General features: G+C 40.5%; 1 long non-coding RNA gene and 1 other non-coding gene across 2 annotated transcripts; one reads left to right on the top strand and one right to left on the bottom strand.

Annotated features, from left to right (window-relative positions):
- Positions 1 to 2,088: 2,088 nt before the first annotated feature.
- LOC116638263 lies at positions 2,089 to 2,192 on the bottom strand. Its single transcript, XR_004300681.1, has one exon. It is a non-coding gene; the product is annotated as a small nucleolar RNA U13 (small nucleolar RNA).
- A 689-nt stretch (positions 2,193 to 2,881) lies between these two features.
- Positions 2,882 to 22,805, top strand: LOC116633376. The gene is made up of 3 exons (XR_004299668.1): positions 2,882 to 3,171; positions 20,920 to 21,006; positions 22,286 to 22,805. It is a non-coding gene; the product is annotated as an uncharacterized LOC116633376 (long non-coding RNA).
- Positions 22,806 to 23,279: the final 474 nt, after the last annotated feature.

Raw genomic sequence — 23,279 nt, 5'->3', positions numbered from 1 at the left:
GCAAGGTGAAGCAGCAAGTGCTGATGTAGAAACTGCAGCAAGTTCTCCAGAAGATCCAGCTAAGAGAACTGATGAAGGTGGTTACACTAAGCGATAGATTTTATATGTAAATGAAACAGCCTTACAATGAAGGAAGATGCCATCTAGGACTTGCACAGCTAGAGAGAAGTCAATGCCTGCCTTCAAAGGACAAAGGACAGGCTGACTCTCTTGTTAAGGACTAATGCAGCTGGGTGACTTTAAGTTGAAACCAATGCTCATTGACCATTCTGAAAATCCCAGGGCCCTTAAGAATTATGGTAAATCTACTCTGCCTGTGCTCTACAAATGGAACAACAGAGCCTGGATGAGGGTACATCTGTTTACGACATAATCTACTGAATATTTTAAGCACAGCTCAGAAAAGAAGATTCCTTTCCAAATGATCCTGCTCATTGACAACGTACCTGCTCACCCAAGAGCTTACATGGAGATGTACCATGAGATTAATGTTGTTTTCATACCTGTTAACACAACACTCATTCTGCAGCCCATGGATCAAGGAGTAATTTTGAATTTCAAGTCTTATTATTTAAGAAATACATTTCATAAGGTTATAGCTACCATAGATAGTGATTCCTCTGATGGATCTGGGCAAAGTAAATTGAAAATTTTCTGGAAAGGGTTCACCATTCTAGATGCCAGTAAGCAGAATTCATGATTCATGGGCAAAGGTCAAAATATCAATATTAACAGGAGTTTAGAAGAAGTTGATTCCAACCCTCATGGATGACTTTGAGGGGCTCAAGACTTGAGTTGAGGGAGTAGCTGCAGATGTGGAAATACCAAGAGAACTAGAATTAGAAGCAGAGCCTGAAGATGGGACTGAATTGCTGGCAATCTCATGATCAAACTTGAATGGATGAGGAGTTGCTTCTTATGGATGAGCAAAGAAAGTAGTTTCTTGAGATGGAATCTACTCCTGGTGAAGATGCTATCAAGACTGTTGAAATGACAACAAAAGATTTAGAATACTCCATAAACTTAGTTGATAAAGCAGCAGTAGGGTTTGAGAGGAATAACTCCAATTTGGAAGAAAGTTCTACCTCGGGTAAGATGCTGTCAAACAGCATCACAGGCTACAAAGAAATCGTTCATGAAAGGAAGAGTCAATCAATGCATTAAACTTCACTGTGGTCTTATTTTAAGAAATTTCCACAGTTATCCCAACCTTCAGCAACCACCACCTCGATCAGTCAGCAGCCACCAACCTCGAGGCAAGACCCTCCAAGAGCAAAAAAGATTGTGACTCCCTGAAAGCACAGATGATGGGATGGTTAGCATTTTCTAGCAATAAAGTATATTTTTTAAAGATTTATTTATTTATTTATTTGAGAGTGATCATTAGCGGGGGGTGGGGGTGGGGCAGAGGGAGAGGGAGAGAAGCAGACTCCCCGCAGAGCACAGAGCCTAGGTGGGGCTGGATCCCACGTCCCTGAGATCATGACCTGAGCCCAAATCAAGAGTCAGATGCTTACCTGACTAAGCCACCCGGGTGCCATGCAATAAAGTATGTTTTAATTAAAGTACACACACTGTTTTTTAAGACATAATGCTATTGCACACTTAAGAGACTACAGTATAGTGTAAATATAACTTGTATATACACTGGGAAATCAAAAAATTCATTTGACTTGCTTTATTGCCATAGTTGCTTTATTGAGGTGATCTGGAACCCAACTCACAATATCTCCAATGTTTGCCTATATGCAGTTTGTTTATTTTTAGCTATGAGATGTATTTATTTTAATTTTTTTATTTAAGTATAGTTAACAGTGTTATATTAGTTTCAGATGTATGATACAACGATTCAACAATTCTACACATTTCTCAGTGCTCATCAAGGTAAGTGTACTGTCAATCCCCTTCATCTATTTCACCCATCCTCCCACCTACCTCCCCTCTGACAATCACCAATTTGTTCTTTGCATTTGAGTCTAGGTTTTTTGTTTCGTTTTGTTTTGTCTCTACTTACATGCAGTTTAAATAGAAAACTTGCCAAGTATACTCACAAGAAATAATGCTTCTTTTATTTATTTGTTTTTTTTACATTAGATGGGTAATGTGCCCAGGTCGTAACAAGGTTTGAGGGAGTCACATGTCACAGAATGCCCTGGACAGCCAATCATAACATTTATGAACTACAAAAGGTCTCAAAATACTGCCTGAAGGACGAGGATGAACATTAAGGTAAATTAGATGGAGTGCTTTAGTTACGTTTCAGGTGGTGACTAGAGAAAGCACAGAATAAGTTTTGCATGGACACATCTATTAGCTGGCAGACCCATGCTCCATGCTAGGGGCTCTTTGCAGAGTGGGGGGGGAAGAATTCTCTAGAAAAGTTTGTCAAGCCTGAGATGCTGCTTATTTTTATTTAGATCTAACTCTTCTTCCTTTCCAAAGAAGAGCATTGATTGCTTTTCTTTTCATCTTTCCTATCAAAAGATGGGAAGTATCACCAGAAGAAAACTATCAAGATTTATTTTTACTTTCGTCACGAACAAGTATATAATGCAAGCTCCCATGATGGAACTGTATAGCTATGGCTATGCTACCAAAATGTCAGGGATGCTGTCTTTCTGGGAGGTGAGGGAAAACAACTAGATTTGGAAATCTGGTATACGAAAGTATATGAATATACAAATGACATTTATAGATCCGGAGATACCCATCCACCTATAAGTATATATAGTTGGCATCAAGTCACTAAGCATAAAAAATGTTGTGGGTGTCTACAACTTTTTTTAAAAAGGCATATTTGCATTAAAAATATGTTTTCTAATTTCCAAAATAGTCTGTGTAAGAAGATGGGAAATTTGGGTGAAAAGATAAGAGTGGGGGAAGGAAAGTAGTAGAAAAAAATTGGAAACACATGCATATAACATCACAGTCTTTTGTGCTTCTGGCCTTTTACATATATGGAAGAAGGTGCGCGTTGTGTTTCCAGATCTGACTTAGCCCAGCAACCAGTATGAGTTTGGCCAAGTCACTTCCCCTCCTTGAGCCTTTCTTTCTTTATCACCAAAATAAAACAAGAGGAGAAAGAGGCAAGAAGCTGGCACTAGCAGAGGATGCAGCTCCCCTAAGCAGTACCGAGAGTCCCATCCAGCCCAGCATTTTATGATCGTTACTGTGAGTATGTTCATTGTGTTATTTCGCACAGATTAATTATATGGGTTATTGCTATTGTTTCTCTTGCCTGTTTGTTTGTTTGTTTGAAGGGTGTTGGTAGGTAGTTTTGCTAAATGGTGCTTTACTTGCTTAAATTTCTTGTGAGATCTCTACCAACATGACTGACACTTCTAGAAGCTACCAGTTGTATCTGAAAGCCTCTGATGCTGGTGGAAGTTTTAGTTGAGCCAAAACCCTCCTCAAGTGGGTTTACTATGGGTGGTCACTGTTCACAAAAGGGGGTGGTTGGTGACTTGCCTCAAGAAGACTGTGGTGAAGAACACAGTCACTTCAGACCTGTGGCCAATGAGACAGGGGACCAGATGAGGAAACAGTAGTGTGCAGTATGGTGTTCAAGAGAGAAAAGGTACTTGGCATAAGTGATCGGTGGTATGTGAAAATTAAATTATGCTGAAGTCCTCGAAATCTTGTGAATACTAAAGAATTCATTACTACCCACAGAATGACTCTTGAGAAAGGAAATACGCTACCTGAAAATGTCCTGCTGTCTTGGACAAGGGCTTGGAAGACGAGAAGGAAAAACCGACACCTAACCGAAATGAATAACATAAAGAATGCCCATTGTTAGTCACTGTTAAAATACAGTTAAAACCTTTCATGACAGAAGGAAAGACCGCATAGAGGTGACCCATACAGTAGTCAAGAATCGCAGGCTAAGGCTCAGCCACAATTCTAAAACCTAAGAATAAAATCAACAATCCCTCTAATTGTTTATCACAATGCTTCCTTTAGAAATTTTACTTGAGGAGTTGGGGTGGAGCAAAGAATAAAAAAATCCTTTCTGAGCCTGCCTCACATCTAGTTTGAAAGTAGAATTTCTTTACTGGAACTGCTGATCTGTTAGGGCAACAGTTTATGTGGGTTTCAAAGGGCTCTTAGAGTTCAAGTATGGATGTGTTCTGTTTGTGTGCCAATACCGTGCACACACACACATGTACCCGCCCCGTTTGTATCTCCAGGCCAGGGTTTCTCAATCTCTGAACTATTGATATTTTGGGTCAGTGAATTCTTTATTCTGGGGTTGTCCTGTGTATTGTAAGATGTTTAGCAGCATCCCTGGCCTTACCTACCAGAAGCCGGTACCATTTCTCCTCTCCTCTTACCTACACCCCCAGCTTCCCATGACAGCCCCAAATGTTTCCAAATGTTGCCAAATGTCTCCTGGGGGACAAAATCTCCCTTGGCTAAAAATCACTGCCTGCGGCTGAGATGGGGAGATTTAGTGAGGGGAAAGGGGACAGAGAGTGAGGAACCCGAGGCTTTTCTCTAGGATGCAGAGATTTATTCTCAAGGTTATTTCTATTTATGGAAATTACTCAAGGATGCTTACAAGTGTTTTTAGGAAGCTGATTTCATTCCAAGCAAGCCAAATATTACAAATATCATTTTAAACTGTAACTTATAACTGCTTTTCTACAGAACGTCTTAATGGAGTCAAGCATTTGCCTTGAAGAATGCTATTGAGTCATTCGTTGTTTTCCTAACTTGTGGCATTGCTGGCCATCCACTTGGAATAGCATCATGTGCTGTTTTGCCTTTTTCCCCAAAACTTTGGCAAACTACTTTGATATACTGCTGAAAATACATGTTCGCAGAATAACTTAATTTTTTTTACCACAATTCTCAAAGAACCCACATTGTCTACTTGCTAGGAGAGCAATTATTTGTAATCTGAATGTAACTGAGGCATAGTTACCTAGATCCATTTTACCATGTTACCACACAGGCTTAAATTATTTTGCTGGTAGCAAAGTATGCAGTTTGCATACAACACTGAGCTTACCAGGTAACTTTATGACCGAACCTCATATCTGAAGAGTGACTAGGAATTAATATACCTTAATTTGAAGTTTAAGGATATGCCCTTATTCAGTGTTTACATCTTTTTTTTTTTTTAAGATTTATTTATTTGAGAGAGAGAGCGGGCAAATGGGGGGTGGGGTGGGGAAGGGCAGAGGGAGAGAGAATCTCAAGCAGACTCCCTGCTAAGAGCAGAGACTGACGCAGGGCTCGATCTTACGCCCTGAGATCACAACCCTGAGATCATGACCCGAGCCAAAATCAAGAGTTGGACACTCAACGGACTGAGCCACCCCAGGCGCCCCTTGTGTTTACAACTTATCTTGACTTGTATTTTACTCCCAAAGAAGAGGAAAACAGTACAAATGGTGAGGGTTTTTTTTGTGTGTGCGTTTGTTTTTTGGTGGTGGCACTCCAGGACTTTCCTTCTACAATTTATTTCAACATCATTTATGGAACACTGACTGTGAGCAAGGATTTATGCCAATTTTTAGCAGATTTTATTTTTGCAGTAAAATCAGATGTATTTCTTTTAAAATTGTGCTGTAATGAATCTTTTCTCTATCATTTTGATGTCAGTGAAGATTACCACAAAAGTTAATGTTTTCTCCATCTATAAATGCGAGACTAAAATCAAGGAATAGAAGACAGGGAATCTACAAAAGGTAGGCAAGGTTTTTAAAAAGCCAAACATGGGGCACCTGGGCGGCTCAGTTGGTTAAGCGTCTGCCTTCTGCTCAGGTCGTGGTCCCAGGGTCCTGGGATCGAGCCCGGGATCGAGCCCCACATCGAGCCCCACATCGGGCTCCCTGCTCGGCGGGAAGCCTGCTTCTCCCTCTCCAACTCCCCCTGCTGGTGTTCTCTCTCTCTCTCTCTCTCTCTCTCTCTCTCTCTGTGTCTCTGTCTCTGTCAATTAAATAAATAAATAAAATCTTTAAAAAAAATAACTTCTTAAAAAAAAATAAAAATAAAAATGAAAAGCCAAACATATAATATTATAAGATTAAAATAGTTAGTAAGCATTCTGTTTATCACTTTACTATTTGGCATCAAGTGGACAAACAACAGACACTCTCAGACTAAACTTTTATTTTCATCTGGATGGATGGCAGGCCCAGAAGATCACAGGTTAAATTCTTGAAACATCTGTAATTTCAGATGAGTTCTCAGAAAAATACATACTTTCTGGCCTATAAACTGTCCACCATAGTTTTCCATATTTGCTACTGATTTATTATAATGTGTTAAGTATCAGTAAATAGGATCAGCATAAATATCACCACTGAATTTAAGGACTTTAATTCTTACTTGCTTTTAGATTCTGTATCTTTTATGTTAGGTGCTGGGTCTCTAATTTGGTGTTGATTTACCTGGCTGTGTGGGAGTTATGTAAAATTATCCAACCGATGTAAGCCAGGTGTGCACAGCTCTTTATGCATCAGGGACTACACTGGAAGCTATCCAAGAGCAGGTGTCTGTGACCTATATAGCAAGCATGACAAAGATGGCACACGGACGTACTTCCAGTGTCCCTTGGAAAGTTGTCCCCTCAGACTCCCTGACCTCCTTGCCGGTTCCCTGCCTCCCTAATCCCAGTCTCTTTCCCCCAGTCACTTGGGAGAACGGTCTTTGGCAACAGTCAGATCCATGGCGCCTGCCTGTACTGACAAGGAAGTTCGCAGCAGCACAATGGCCTCCACCCTCTCCCATGGCTGAGCTCCATCTTTACACCTCTACACCTCTAGCCAAAGAGAATGGTACAGAGGACCTAGAACTTTAGAAAATTACTTTTCAAAGGTTTCTAACCTCAGCTCTAGATGTCACAGAAGACAATACATTTGCCATCTTTAACAAAAAGTGTTATTTTAAAAACATTCTCTCTTGCTCTTCCTCTTTTTTCTATATGTGGTTTCTAATTCTTGTTCCTTGATTATTCTTTTCAAAGAGGGAGAAGCAACCAGAAGATACTGGAGAAGGAAAAGAGACTCGCTAGTGGAGGGTGCCTGGGGAATATTATCAGCATTCGTTTCAGGGCAATACTGGTGCTGCTGGAATAGAACCTCTTGCTTGGTGTAGGAATGTATGGCGGCAGTCATGGAACCAAGTGGCTAGGACCTTGGCAATGTGTGCCTAGCTTGGCAATGCAGCCAGCTCTCCTGCCCTCCTGCTGCTCACAGCTCTGGAGTCCTCCTGTGAAGGCTGCTCAGGAATGAGCTGAGGGAGTACAAACAACTGTTATGGGTTGAATTGTGTGCCCCACCCCCCAACATCCATATATGCTGAAGTCCTAACTCCCAGTATCTCAGCATATGACTTTATTTGGAAATACGGTCATTGCAGACATAATTATAGTTAAGATGAGGTCATTCTGCTGTAGGTGGGTAATACAACATGAAGAAGGTCCTTATAAAAAGGGGAAATTTGGATACAGAAGCATAAAAGAATCCATGTGAAGATTGGAGTTATGCTGCCACGAGCCAAGGGACCACCAGAAGCTAGAAGAGAAGCCTGGAAAGATTCTTAGTGCCTTCAGAGGGGTTAAAGTCCTACCAACATCTTGATCTCAGACTTCCAGTTTCCAGAACTATGAAACAATAGATTCCTGTTGTTTAAGCCACTCAGTCTGTGGTAATTTGTTAAAATAGGCAAAGCAAACTAATATAATAATGTAGCAATGATGGAATTGTCCTGATCTTGACTAGAATCTCCCTGAAGAAGTGCTGGTTTGATGAAGCTAAGAAGCTAAGCATGGTCTAATCCAAATACCTAGAAGGAAACCTGTGTGTATCGATAATAGACATACACATGTAAGGACATAAATAAAAACACACTGCAACCATTTCTAAGCAATTCCATGAATATAGTAAATGCTGAATCTACCTGTTACATTACTTAATCACTCTTGGGTTTCCTAAATGTCAGAGGATCTGTATCTCCAGCTACTAGGGTAATTCCAGGAGCTGAGCCCTCTAGACCAACCTCCTTCTACAATTCAACTCAACCAACATTTACTAACCTGTGTGCCAAGAATTCTAAGCAATGCAGTAGAATAAAGCATCAGATACAATTCTGGCCCTTAAGTAGTCTTGTTATTTAGTAATTAATAATATTAGGCAGAATTCTTCAAGAATCTTTCATTTATTAACCTATATGGGATTCTGTCCACTTACACCCAGGAATGCTCAAGACTCTTAGTCACAGGTGATAGAAACACAACTCAAGCTGGCTTAAACCAACACACAAATAAAACCCTGAGCAATTCAAGGGTGCAAGTATGACTTAGGTAGTGTATTAGTCAAGGTTCTCCAGGGAAACAGAATCCATGGGAGAGACAGAAGGAAGGAGAGAAGGTAGGGGACAGAGGGAGAAGGGGAGGCAAAAAAAAAAAAAAAAAAAAAAACCCAGATAGAAATAGAGACAGAAAAGAGACAAAAGAGATTTATTTAAGGAATTTGCTCACAGAATTGTGGTACAATGTGTAGGGCAGACTGGCAGGCTAGAAATTTAGGTACGAGTTGACATTGCAGTCTTGAGTCTGAATTCTGCAGGGCAGCAGGCTGGAAACTCAGGCAGTGTCTCTATATTGCAATCCTGAGATTTCCTTCTTGGGAGACCTGTCTTTGCTCTTAAGGTCTTCATATGATTCCATGAGGCTGCCCACATTATGGAGGGTACCTGCTTTACCCAAACTCTGATTTAAATGTTAATCTCATCAAAAGAATACCCTTACATAAACATCTAGATTAGTGTTTGACCAAACCACTGGGCACCATAGCCTAGCCAAGGTGACACATAAAGTTAACCACCACAAGCAGTGTGGAATCCAGAGAGTGCTCCCAAATCATCAGAAATCCACCCCTCCCTGGCTTCCTCGGTGAAGGCTTGAAGTGACCCATCTTCCAGTCCATGCTCTGGTGAATAATCACTGTGGCTAAGGGAATGCAATTCCTTGGTGGGGGCTGAGAACAGGGGTAGGGGTGGTTGTGTTATAGAAGGGATGTTGAGCAGGCATCAGGAGCTGTTCAGTGAGAGGGATCTCAGCAACCAGGAGGAAGAGATAAGTGAGTGTCATTTTGAAAGGAAAGAGAACATTTTGTGCATATCCAGTCCTTAAAGGTACTTAAAGGTGAGTAAAGGTGGGAAGCAGAAGGGAGAAAGGAGAGACCCTTTGGGAGAAATGAAGGGCTCTTGCTGGAATGTCCTATAGGCTCCCGCAGCTGGAGGTGGGCAGATATTCCAGTGGTCACACCAGATACCATATGCAACTGATGGGCTTATATCACATTAGCTTGGTTTAAACTACTTGAATCTCATGAGATATTTCTTTGAGGAAAATCTATTTTTTCTCATTGATTTAAAGTCAGTAATTTCTGTTCCTCTGAACACAGAATTGCTTTTAATTATAAATGCATGACATTTAAAATTATTTAAATACAAATATTTTTACACCAACCGGTGTGGAATGTGGGGTGTGGGATGTGGGGATGGAAGCAATGAATTTTTTCCTGTACAGAAACCCTGCTAGAAAAATATTTTCCCTTAGTCATCGTTACAAATATCACCCCTCTCAGGGATGCTTGTTATTTAAAATTAAATGGAATTGGCATTTGGAGATTTTTGAATAATTTAACTGGACTTATTTCGGCGATTACAGAATGGTTACAAATGGGTCAAGGCCCCGGTCATGTCAGGGAATTAAGAAATGGATTTGTTTACATGGCCATTGTTTATCTGCCTTCCCGCTCTCATCTTCTGCTTCCATCCCCATGGCGGCCCCTCCACTCCTCTCCCACCGGAAGCTCCACAGGGATAGAGACTACCTTTCACTCACGCCCTCCCTGGTGTGGTCTCTGACAGATCACCCCAGTGCATCAGTGTGTGTCCAGTTGCGCTGAACTTTGTTAGCTGGGGATCCTGGGCATTTAGGAAGACAGAGAATGCTAGGACAGTTCTGTGAATTCTCAGCAAAGTTCCTTTAGAACAAATTTGACAACGTTAGAACAACAACAGCTTTGCAAGTTTCTAAACGCACAGTTGCCGCTCCTGGTAGCTGCTTACACAAAAATCTTACTTGCAGCTAATGTCTGTCAAATAATGAAAACCCACTAGGCAAAATCTGAAGTATTTTTCCTATATCCCCACTATTCACCTTTTTCGAGCTTCCCTTTTTTTTCATTTCTCTTTTCTTTATGATAAAATGAAAGAATGTGTTACACACTCTGAAAAGGAAATCCAGGTATGCATAGGTAGATGGGGATGGTTCTTCTGTTCATCTATAGGGGCCTCCTTTCTTTCCACTTCTGCTTTCCTTCTTGGGGGGTGGCTGGGAAAGAGGCACAGACAGGGTCACCCTGAAGAGCTCCCCTAGCAGTACAGTGATTTGAATCCATTGAGGGTGACTAGAAGGGGTCAAATATAAAAGATGGTCATGCTTTCTTCTACTCCAAACACCTCCTTCTGGGACCTGAACAGGGCTATAGATCTTGAAGATCCATTTCTCTATGGATGGCAAGTCCACTTTGCCTTACCCCAGCCACTCAGGCAAACAATCTCTCTTTCTTTCTTCTGAACACAGGCCAGTCCCCGCCCCCAGCTTTAACTCAACGCTTTCCATCCATGAGCTTTAACAGAAACTACCAGGTGCCAACTCAGTGCACTGAAAGGAGTTTGCAGACATTACTGCTCATCTGAGTACAGCCCTGCAAGACAGGCTAACATTTCCCATTTCCACTGTGCCATTCAGAGAGGCCACGTGACATCCCCAAGGTCAAAGCATTAAGTGGCCAAGTCAGGAAGACTGGGTCTCTTCAGCAGTAAAGCCCATGTCTATTCCCAGATGGGTTTTAATGCTGACTGGCAGTCTGGCATTCATCTGTTAGAAAATGGACACTTTCGGGGGCCTAGGTGGCTCAGATGGTTAAGCATCTGCCTTCGGCTCAGGTCATGATCCCAGGGTCCTGGGATCGAGCCCCACGTCGGGCTCCTGGCTCAGCGGGGAGCCTGCTTCTCTCTCTCCCTCTGCCTCTCCCACTGCTCATGCTCTCTCTCTGTATCTCTGTGTCTCGAATGAATAAATAAAATCTTAAAAAAAAAAAAAAAAAGGACACTTTCATTCTGTTGCCTCTAACCTGAGATCTTGGATCACATCCTCATGCCTCCACATATTACTCCTACCTCTACCCAAATGTCTGTTGGGTACTTCACATTCCATATGATCAAAACTGAACGCAAAACTGTTCCTATTGTTCTACGTCTTTAACTCAATCAAGTTAGCTATTGGCTCTAGAAACCCGGGACCCCCGACTTTCCCCTTTCTGTCATTCTCTTTTGTTAAAAAAAGTGGTCACCAAGTCCTATCGATTCTTTCTCTCACATACAAATACAAGTACACGTATTCTGCCATAAAATCCTCCTTGATTTCTCTGGAAAACTTGTTCCCTCTGCATTTCCGCTGCTGTCGATACATACCTTGATTATAAGAACACATACCACTGTACCTGGAATGTCTATTGATAGAGGACATGTCACCCCCACCAGAGAGAACTCTATATTGGCAAAGATCTCCTATTGCCTGTGGTTGGAACTCAAAGCATCTTGCACTGTTTCTGGTACACGGTAGATCCTCAATGAATACTGTTGGGCTGAATTTAATTGGAGTGTATCCAAGGAACAAGGGTCTCATAGTGATTTAAATACCCCCCTACAATTAAGCTGAGGCCTGAGCAAAATAGGTGAGATTTCAAATTTTGTCTTTTATGTCGGTGACCTCTTTTTCAGTTCCTTTTTCCTACCAGTAACAGCCCCTCTCCTTTAAGATCCTCAGTGACCTTTTATACTTTGCTCTGTCCCTTTCCCCAAATTAGGAAGGATCTAGAATCATCACTTGTATCACAACTGAAACTCCCAGCTCTACGCACACTAGCTGGGATCCTGGGCAAGTTCTTAACCTATTTGAAATTGTTTCCTCATTTATAACATAGATATGAAAATACCTGCCTCCTAGAGTTGCCATGGAGATTCAAAAAAAAAACCAAAAAACCACACACAACTCTAAGTAAAACATTAGCATGATCCTAAGCACATAATAATGGCCCAATTAATGTTAAAAGAAGACTGCCTTATTTATACCAATATGCTAATTCTTCCCAATGCATTTACTTAAAAAAAATACTATTTAATTGTGGAACGTATTATCTCTTATTAAAGAAACCTATTTGTTCAGCTAGTATCTACTGAAACTTCCCCAGTGCCTTGCTTCTGATCTGGGAACAGAGGAAAGAAGAGCAGATCCCAGCACTGGGAAACTGGGAAGTGGAATTTCCCACCTTTGTGATAAGGTCAGCAGTATGGGGACTTACACACGAACCTTTCCAGTGTTCAGAGTAAGGTGTGTGGCACAGCCTAGTGAGAGGTGCTGAGGGCAAGTTTCCCAAAGAAGGGTTCCACTAGGGCTGAAATCAGTCAGAGGAGGGCAATCTTGTCAGAGGAAACATGAACAAAGGGACAGAAGCCAGACAAGGTTTGACAGGAGAGGACAAATGACAAGTCATTTGGTTAGCTGTAGCTTGGGTGTGCGTAGGAGGGGTTAGGGGAGCTGGAAAGATGAGGCTAGAAAAGATAAGCAGATGGCCAAATCCTCAGGGACAATAGCAAGTAGGTGGGAAAGGTGTGGGTTGGGGTTCTTCTATCCCAGGAAATCTCAGCTATGTTTGCATACTGCAGTCACTGGGAGCTTTTAAAAGTACTGAAGCCTAGGTCCCTAGACAATTACATAGAAATCACTATGGGTGGAACTGAAGCATCATTTGTTTTTTTAAAATTCCCCAAATGGTTCTAATACGCAGCTGAATTTGAGAACTGCTATATAATCTAGTCCTCAAAATCACACCAATCCACATTCGGCTGTGAAGGTAACAATATAATAATCATTGACCTTTAGAATGGGGTGGGAGGGGTTAAGGGGCCGTATTTTTAAAATTATATAATTTTTTATTGTGGTAAAATACACATAAAGTTGATCATTTTAACCATTTTCAAGTGTATAGTTCAGTACCACTAAGTACACTCACATTGTTGTGCAACCATCACTATCCATTTCCAGAACTTTTTTGTTATCCCAAAATGAAACTCTGTGCCCACTAAACACTGGTTCCCCATTCCTCCCTCCCACAGCCTCTGGGAGCCGCCATTCTACTTTCTGTCTCTATAAGTTTGACTATACTAGGTACCTTATGTAAGTGCCACCATATAGTACCCGTCCTTCTGTGACTGGCTTATTTCATTTAGCATAATGTTCTCTAGGTTCACCCATGTGGTAGAATGTGTCAAAATTTCCTTTCTTTTTAAGGTTGAATAATAATCCATTGCATGTATATACCACATTTTGATCCATTCATCCATTGACAGAAACTTAGGTTGTTTCTACCTTTTGGCTATCATAAATAATTCTCCTATGAACATGGGTGTACAAGTATCTGTTTGAGTCCCCGTTTTCAAATTTTTTGGGGTAAATACCCAGAAGTGGAATTGCCAGATCATATGGTAACTCTATTTTAATTTCTTTGAGGAACTTCCATACTGTTTCCACAGTGGCTGCACCATATTACATTCCCAGCAATGCACAAGGGTTCCAATTCCTCCAATTCTTTACCAATATTTTCTGTTTATTTTGTGGGTTTTTTTTTTTTATAATAGCCATCCCAATGGGTGTGAAGTAGTATCTCATTGTGGTTTTGATTTGCATTTCCCTAATGATCAGTAATGTTGAACATTTTTTATGTGCTTATAAGCCATCTGTAATATCGTCTTTGGAAAAATGTCAAAGTATTTTCCCATTTTTTAATTGGGTTGTTTGTTTTTTGTAGAAGTTCTTTATATATTATAGATACCAATCTTTTATCAGATATTTGATTTGCAAATACTTTCTCCCATTTCATTGGTTGCCTTTTCACTCTGTTGATAGTATCCTTTCATGAACAAAATCTTTAATTCTGATGAAGTTCAATGTATCTATTTTTTTCTTTTGTTGCTTGTACTTTTAGTGTCATGACCCCTGTGCTTTACCGATGCTTGCGCCAAGTCCTGCAGGTTGGGCTCCCCACAGAGAAGACTGAGATGGAGGCTGGTATATAGAGTATACTAGGCAGTGCTCTTGGCATCACCACTTGTGGAAGGGAAGGGAAAGGAGCATGGGCAGAGGGAGAAATTGGGCTGTGACGACATCTCAAGGAAAGCCTCAACTGATCACCACAGTGAATTCCGAAGCTGAGGAGGACCTTCACAGATGTCCTTCATTCGTGTGATGGGGATAGCCTTTATATTTGACCAGTCACTGGATATGGGGTACTACTAGAAGGGGCTATAACCGAGAGTGAGGTAGTTCTCTTGAGCCCAGGCAATTCCAAAGAAGGCTGATAGCTGAGGACTACTGGCCATGAGCACTCCCAGCATCTGGGGAAAGAGGCCTTTATTATTAGAAGGGGATCTGAGTGATCTATCATGCAATACATTCCCAAAGAGGTCTCCTCTTGCCTGCTTTGGTCTCCTCCTGTAAAGGGGATCTGGATGACATGTCACCACCCACTACAGTCCCAAAGAGGTATCCTCTTGCTTGCTTTGATGCTCCTGGCCCACTGGCACTTTACTATAATTTAGGGAGGCATCGGGGCGCCTGGGTGGCTCAGTTGGTTAAGCGACTGCCTTCGGCTCAGGTCATGATCCTAGAGTCCTGGGATCGAGTCCCGCATCGGGCTCCCTGCTCAGCAGGGAGTCTGCTTCTCCCTCTGACCCTCCCCCTCTCATGTGCTCTCTCTCTCTCTCTCTCTCTCTAATAAATAAATAAAATCTTAAAAAAAATAAAAAAAAATAAAAAAAAAAAAATTTAGGGAGGCATCTAAGGTCACCAGGAACCCCCAGCCTATTCTTGCTAGGCCCATCCTTTCCCTTCCCTTCTTCACTCTTCATTTTTCAATCCCTGGTCTCTCTCTTCCCCACCTGCACTTCTGCTGAAGACTGCAGTTGAATGTCATGGCCCAGAGTTCTTGCCACCTCAAGCCTTTCATTACTCAAGACATACTGAGCAGAAATGGAAGCAGAAAGTGGTTGCTTAAATCCTGGAGTATGGGTGGATGGGATGAGGGAATAGCAGAGAAATGCTGGGATAAAATACTTAGGCACAGAGAATCCCAGGATGGGAGCTCAGGTACTGAGGGGGTGGATACTGACTCAAGTAAGCAAGTACATGATGAGAAAATTAAGAAGAAAAAGGATGATAGTTAAATAACACGTGACGTTAGGGACACAATAAACATTGACCTTAGTTTTAGATGCTGAAAAAATGGCAAAATGGGAAGAAAAAAAATACAAAGTTAATATTTATGTCTAATTGTTATGCAGTACAATAATTCAATATATAATAAAATGTGTTAAAACTCATGTGTTAAAATCCTATCTCAAGTTGTATTTGATTAGAAGAGTAAACTCTTAACTACAAATATGGGGCTTCATAAATTGTGGTTCACACTGTATGGAGATCTGCTCACAAGCCCAAAACATCAGAGGGAATGCTCACTGCAGTGCATCCTCTTTTGGACTGCAGGAAACGGTACTTCTGGATCCCTCCTGCAGCCCGTTAGCTCTCACAGATACAAAATCCATGTGCTGAGTTCCTAATCCTAAATGCTGAGACTTGCTTCTCATAAAAATTTCTCCTCAGCAACCTTATCTGTGTACTGCAACTATGTTTTGTGACTTTTTCAAAAAACAAATGCTTAGAATATTTGAATAATTAGGTTTATGAACATTTCGATTCCTAGCCCCTAGGTAACCCACTCCACTTCAGTTTTCATTGAAATCCACACTACCCAAGGCCTTTATGTCATCTGAAGTCAGGCTCCATTTGGAGGTTCAGTAATCTTTTTTACTAAGTATTCCTGAGTAAGTATTATCTATTTGGAAAGGGTTTAGGGCAATCCAGATGGAGAAACAAAATGTAGATTTTATATTCTTCTTTTCCTTTTCTAGTTGTAGGGCTCTAAGGATACCAGAATTTCCTCCCACACCCACCCTACCACATCCCACCCCCACTCTCACCCAAAACTAAATTACCCCTATCAGAGAGAGAAGGAATATACACTGATTGAAAACGTTTTCACCTGCATAGAATTTCCACTTGATTCCTATTTAATTTCTGAGTGTCATTTCTAATACTTGCTCTGACCCTATTTGTACTCCAGTCTACATCCTCAGACTAAGAGAACATAACATTTCTCTGGGGAAATTTACTCTGAAAAAACCCCCAAATGCAAATTCTCCAGAAAATAACATGAGTATACATCCTTTAAAAACAAGTTGTCATATTTCCTTTGTACTAGAGCCTCATTTCTCTTAGGACAGCCACGTGGGAATTGAATGATTTCTTTAGCTGCATTACAGTTTTATCCTCATCACCATGATTATTGCTATTAAGTTTTGAGCCTACATTTTTATGATTCAATCTTGGAAATGGTTTTTAGAGTTTCATGATCATTTCCTTAATTGTTTCCGTTTTTCAGGCTTTACTATGACATTAGCTATTGTCCTTTCTTTAAATTGCCTGAAAATCAGAATTTAAATTTTATTATCAAGTAGCTAAATGGAAAATCCCTCTCCTGGGATTCTTAGGGAGGCCACATGAGAAGCTTCCCAGGATATGCTGTCTCATCATAGAGCTAGGTTATAGGCTCAGGATCCTAGAACTAGGTCAGAAAACCCGAGACCTGAGCATGTTCTCCACTCTGCTCACAACTTTACCAGTGTGATAACTCATCAAGGCTTTAGCAAAATCATCCTGCCTTTCTGCTGCTTTGTCCCCACTGTTTGCTTAGTGTGGCTCAAATTACAAATCCAGTCTTATCTCCTTTTGTCTATCCGTTCTTCACTCTTTGCCAGGTGTTCTAGGCAGTTCCTTAGTTCTTATTGTCAGTTTCTAGCAGTTCTTGGACTCCCCAGGCCAGAATGGAGCACACTACAAATATACCTCTTAGGCATCAATGGCACCTCATGAGAAACACCCAAACTCTCCCACTGAGACCCATAAAAGGTATAGTACCACTGTGAGTTTTGGGGTATCCTAATTCCTTCTTCCACCATCACTCCTTTCCTCCCTTCCACCAAGCAAAAGTTCTTAGATAGGAATAATGATCTCATCTTTGACAAAAAGAGACACTTCCCAATTACTAACTTCTAACTTCCTCTATGATTGGGTTATAGTGTTATCTGAAAACAGAGGAATATTCTTTGTTCTTTGTTCTTTTAAAATTCTTATTATCCCCACAATTTTTTTTTCTTCAAGATTTCATTTATTTGGCAGAGAGAGAAAGACAGCAAGAGAGGGAACACAAGCCGGGGGAGTGGGAGAGGGAGAAGCAGGCTTCCCGCTGAGCAGGGAGCCCCATGTGGGGCTCGATCCCAGGACCCTGGGACCATGACCTGAGCCGAAGGCAGACGCATAATGACTGACCACCCAGGCGCCCCTATCCCCACAATTCTTGCCTAAAATGTTGGGAGTTGGTGGAATGAAAATAAGCAAAGAATAATCTCTCTTCTCTCAGAGGTAGCAAAGCTGGTTCTCAATTTAAAGAGCAGAACTGGTCTTGCCATTGAGACCAATAGCAACCCATTTGTTGCTTGGCTCTGAAAGCACATGAAGTAGACTTTAAAAAAATTTTTAATGTTATGATTTACTTTTCAGATTGTAATTGTCATACACAAATAATGCAAGGCTGAGCAGAGTTAAACCTGGGGTGTGTGCAGGGTCAGTTCCAGAAACATAAGACAGGTGGTGTTTCTATTCTGCCATCTAAGGGAGAGGTTCAGGAGGCAGCCAAGGGCACAACATATTGGTCCCTAGGCATTACACAGAACTACGAACAAGTACTAAAAGTTGAGAGTGAGAGATAAATAATGGCCACTGGGGAAAATGGCAAGCTAATAGGCAATAGGAAGTTGGGAAACAGAGAACAGAAGTTAGGAAAATAGAACCAAAGTCATTCAATTCATTCTGTCCTTCCCTGTCTTCCCTGGCTGAGACTGTTTTTGCCTGGGTGGCCAGTCCTGCTTTGGCTCTTGGGCCTCACCTTCTTAAGGGTACCACTTGGCATCTGGCACTTCTTTCTCCAGGATGCAGAGCAATTCTTAATTTGCCAGATCCCCTAAGAACTAAACTCTTAGCTGGATTTGATAATGTCTTTTCTTCTCAGAAGTTTTTTGAGAAGGTTTTCGGAAGTTGACACCTTTACTGACTTCCTACAGCTTATTTTATATAACATCCATGGCATATGTGCTATTGAAATTTGTGCACAAATGTACCGTATCCTTACAACATAAGGATAGTATGGAAAGAAGCTATTATATTTACCTACCACAACCATTTGTTTGCTCTCTTGTGGTGGGAGACAAGAAGGAATGGTTGGAGGACGGAAAAAGAGAGATACACAAAATTTCCTTTTGCAATATTCAGCCTTTTCCAGAAAAAAATATATAACCTATCTCTAGTAGGCATTGTTTCCACATCTTATTACAATACTGAAAAGGACAAGAAGTCCCAAAAGAACTTCTAGATCTCATTAGTGTTAGCAATTCAGCCCTGCCCATCAATGGAACCTAAAGAGAGCTATACAGGAAACTTTCTGAACCTGATAAAGGTCATCTACAAAAAACTCAGAGCTAACATCCTACATGATGATGAAAGACTGGATGCTTTCCCCCTTAGATTAGCACAAAGATAAGAATATCCACTCTTGCCACTCCCGTTCAACACTATACTGGAGGAACTAGACAGAGCACTTAGGCAAGGAAAAAACAAAACAAAACCAGAAGGCATCATATTGGTAACAAAAAAGTAAAACTATCTCTATTTGTGGATGACATGATCATGTATATAGAAAATCCTAAGGAATCCACTAAAAAATATTATAACTAATAAACAATGTTAAAGGTTGTAGGACACAAGATCAATATACAAATATCAATATATTTCAATATACTAGCAATTAATAATGTGAAAGTGAAACTAAGAAAACAATTACATTTAAAGTAGCATCAAAAAGAATAAAATAGAAACAAATTTAGCAAAATATGTATAACATTTGTACACGGAAACCTCTAAAACAACATTGAAAGAAAGTAAAGAAGATCTAAATAAATGGGAATATACTCCAGGTCCATAGATTGGAAGACTTGATTATTGTTAAAACGGTGATACTCCCCAAATTGGTCAGCAGATTTGATATAGTACATATCAGAATTCCAGCTGGCTCTTTTTGCAGAAATTGTCTCACACTTCTCTGTTTCAAAATTTACTGCAAAGCTTCAGTAAACAAGTGTAATAGTGGCATAAAGATAAACATACAGATCAGTGGAATATAATTGAGTCCAAAAATAAACCCTCACATTTATGGCCAGTTGATTTCTACAAGAAAGCCAGCCAAGACAATTCAAGGGGACCACTAGGTATCTACATGCAAAAGAATGAAACTGGATGCTGACCCTGAATTGTATAGAATAATTACCTCAAAATGGATCAAAGACCTAAATGTAGAAGTTAAAATTACAAAAGTCTTAGAAGAAAACATAGGAATAAAATTTTTTGATCTTGAATTAAGTTTCAAGACACCAAAACACAAGCATCAACAAGAGAAGATAATCGGACAGCATCAAAATTAAAAACTTCTGAGCTGAACTTTAAGAAAATAGAAAGACAACCCATAGAATTGGACAAAATACTTGTAAATCAAACATCTGATAAGGGACTTATACCAGAATATATAAAGAATTCTTAAAATTCAACAATAAAAAGAGAAATAGCCCAATTAAAAATAGGCAACAGGCTTGAACAGATATTTCATCAAAGAAGATATACAAATGACCAACAATCAGATGGAAAAAATGCTCATCATTATTAGCCATTAGGGAAATGCAAATCGAAACCATAGCGAGATACTACTTCACACCTACCAGGATGGCTGTCATCAAATATTTTGACAATAATAAGTGTTGGTAAGGATATGGAGAAATTTGAACCCTAATTCTTATTTGGTAGGAATGTATAATGACAGTCACTTTGGAGGACAGTTTCAGTTCCTCAAAAAGTTAAACAGAGTACCATTGACCTAGTAATTCTAGTTTTAGGTATACGTCCAAGAGAATTGAAAACATAACTCCACACAAAAACTTGTACACTAATATCCATACCAGCATTATTCATGATAGCTAAAAAGGGGAAACAACCCAAATGTCCATCAACTGATGAATGGGTAAACAAAATGCAGTATATCCATACAATGATATATTTGGCCATAAAAAGGAATAACAATGGATGAAACCTGAAAGCATTATTCCGAGGGCAAGAAGGCAGACACGAAAGGCCACATATTGTACGATTCCTTTTATATAAAATGTCCAGAATCCATAGGGACATAGAGAATCTATGGCAACTCCACAGAGACAGAAAGTAGATTGGTAGTTGCCAGGGGTTGGGGGGAGGAGGAATGGGGAGTGACTGTTAATGGATCCAGGGTTTCTTTTTGGGGTGTTGAAAATGTGGAATCTGTGATCATTGTGCAACTTGGTGAATATACTAAGAACACTGAATTGCACACTTTGAAAGGGTAAATTTTTTGGCATGTGAATTATATTTCAATAAACCTGTGGAAGGAAGGAAGGAAGGAAGGAAGGAAGGAAGGAAGGAAGGAAGAAAAGAAAATGAGCTGTACAGAAACTAATCTGTGATGGTTTATTTAGGTCACCATCATCCCTGACAACTTCAATGCTATCAGGTATTTGCATTTATTAGCTTGTGTTTAGTTGTGTTTCCTTCTCTTTCTCTCTTCTCTTCTTTTTAATTTTGAGGCTTCAATCCAAGTCATCCAGCCAAATGGATTCTCAAACACGTGTTTCCAACATATCTAAGTCCATGGCCAAGGGATCCAGATTCAGGTAGGTAATTATGACCAAATTCATTTTAGTCACAGATTGACAGGGGGCCTCTAGAGACCCAAACACTTCTCTTTTTCAAACATGGTGACATAAAATTATTAAATTAATGATAGGTCCCTTTTAGTGCCAGGTTAATATCTGAAAATAATAATCAATTTAAAAGTTAGAATGAATAACAAATGTAATGAAACACACATTCAAATGTACCCTGAGGAATGCCCTTTTATATTACCATATTAAGGATATATTTTTTAAAAAAAGAGCTGTACCTGTGGGTGTATAATGATTTTGCGTAGTTATGCAGCACCCTTCCTTTGAATTGTTCAGAATGCTTTATAGCATTTACTTCAGCAATTGTCACAACATCCTTGGGGGTGGCAAGCGTTGTGCTAACAAGAGCGGTACAAGAGCAGGTCAGACAACCAAAGGGTCCGTAGTCATCGCATGAGGGCTAGAGCCCAGGGAGGCGTGAAATCCAGATGGTCCATCTCATAATGCCTCACCTACATCTGACCCAAGTGGCATCTCCCTGGACTGATAACCTTTCTAACCAGTGATGTTTCTGAGTCCCCGTTATTCTGGATATTACAAGTGTGTCAGCCACATCCTAAACAGATGGCCACTATCACATGATATGACTGTTTTGGATGTTAATAAGAATCACATGGCTAACACTTCCTAAAAAAAAAACAAAACAAAACTGGATTGGATATTGAAAATTGGACCTCGGGGTTTTTGTTTGTTAGGTTTCCTGTTTTATTTCCAGAAAAGCACAGGAATATTCAAAATCTATAAAGAGTATTTTGACATGGATTAATATCTACATTTGTTATATGTCACACAATCTGGGAATTTTAGAAGGCTCTATGAAACAAAAATGGTTTTTTTGGATGGCAAAAATTGAGAAGTCAAGAGCACAGACAGTTCTACTTAACATTTTGGGCCTCAATTTCCTCATTTGGACAAACTGATCTCTTAGGGTTCCATGCAGCTATTTGATTTGCTGATTATATTTTCCCTGGTCATCTCAAAGCTTGGACAGGGACCTGCATGTCGGGACAGTATCCATCTTATTTACCAGTATATTCCCCATGCTTAGCACAGTTCTTGGTACATAGTATGTGCTCAAAAATATTTTTTGAGTAAGCAAATGTCTACAGTATTCTGTTTTAGAAGATTTTCTTTGACTGTGAGGCACTACAGTTGAAATTAAAGTCATCATAACAACCTTTCCCAGGAATTTATCTCTTGTATTGACAACGTGTTTTTATTTTTCCAGATGGCTTTCATTCCTAATTTACTGACTGACTATCCTTCAACAAAAGGATATTATTAAGCTTTGAAGATTTCCAAACACCTCTGGCGAGGGCATTTCTGTAAGTGTTCACGTGTTTCTCTTTAATTTGAAAAGTTGATTTATACTTGCAGTATTTTTGGTATTTAACAAATAACAACATATTTATATTACATCAACACTTCATTGTTTTTCCTTCAAAAGTTCTTTAAAAAAGACTTTTTTCAACAATCTTTCCTGGCTTTATTTCCCTCATTGCCATTAGTTACCAGCGGTGACTCTCTTCTTTTGATTGCCGGTATTTGTCCAGAAAACTTAGAGGAGATGTCCTGTTTGTCTTTGATTTTTGCTTCCAAAGATGCGCTACTGAAGAAGAGGAACTTCTTATAGAATGCATACGCTTTAGGGGCATCTGTCTCTAACTTGACAAAAATAAAAGAATAAAGTTATGTGTTTCCTTCACACATTTAGAAGCCAGAAATAGATTTAGACGTACATTTTTCGATCTGTGTGCCAACCTAGTAAGTGGAGGGAAACAGACTGCAGGGAGGAGGGCTCCCGCGCCCGCCCCCCCACCCCCACCCCGCAGTGCTTTTCCTCCTCCGCGGGGCCAAGCTGCCTGCAGCCCCACGCACCGCTCCCCTGCCAGCCTCGCTCTTGTCCCCGCAGCTGTCATGCTGCCTGGTGGTGCTGGGTGTCATGGAAATCACAGCCTCACTGCGTGTCAGAGCTCAGGGACTTTGGGCCGGTTCCTTTTACACCACTGAACGCCTGCTGATTATTGACTCCATTTCAGATTCTTCACATTTCACCATCCAAAAGGGCTTGCAGAAGGTACCGGGACCAGCAGACCCTGCTGCAGTATCTTGCGGTCGGTCTCCTGAGAAGGTTCTGGGTGCCCAGAGAGACGGGGTTGATGGGGAAGGCCTGTCTGCTATGGCTCTTTCCCCTTCAAGGAAGGAAGTCTCAGAGATTCCTC

This window comes from Phoca vitulina, unplaced genomic scaffold, assembly GCF_004348235.1.
Source record: "Phoca vitulina isolate PV1807 unplaced genomic scaffold, GSC_HSeal_1.0 scaffold1, whole genome shotgun sequence".
Classification (NCBI taxonomy): domain Eukaryota; kingdom Metazoa; phylum Chordata; class Mammalia; order Carnivora; family Phocidae; genus Phoca; species Phoca vitulina.
Note: the sequence above shows the minus strand (reverse complement) of the source record. Positions and strands in the feature narration are given on the sequence as shown.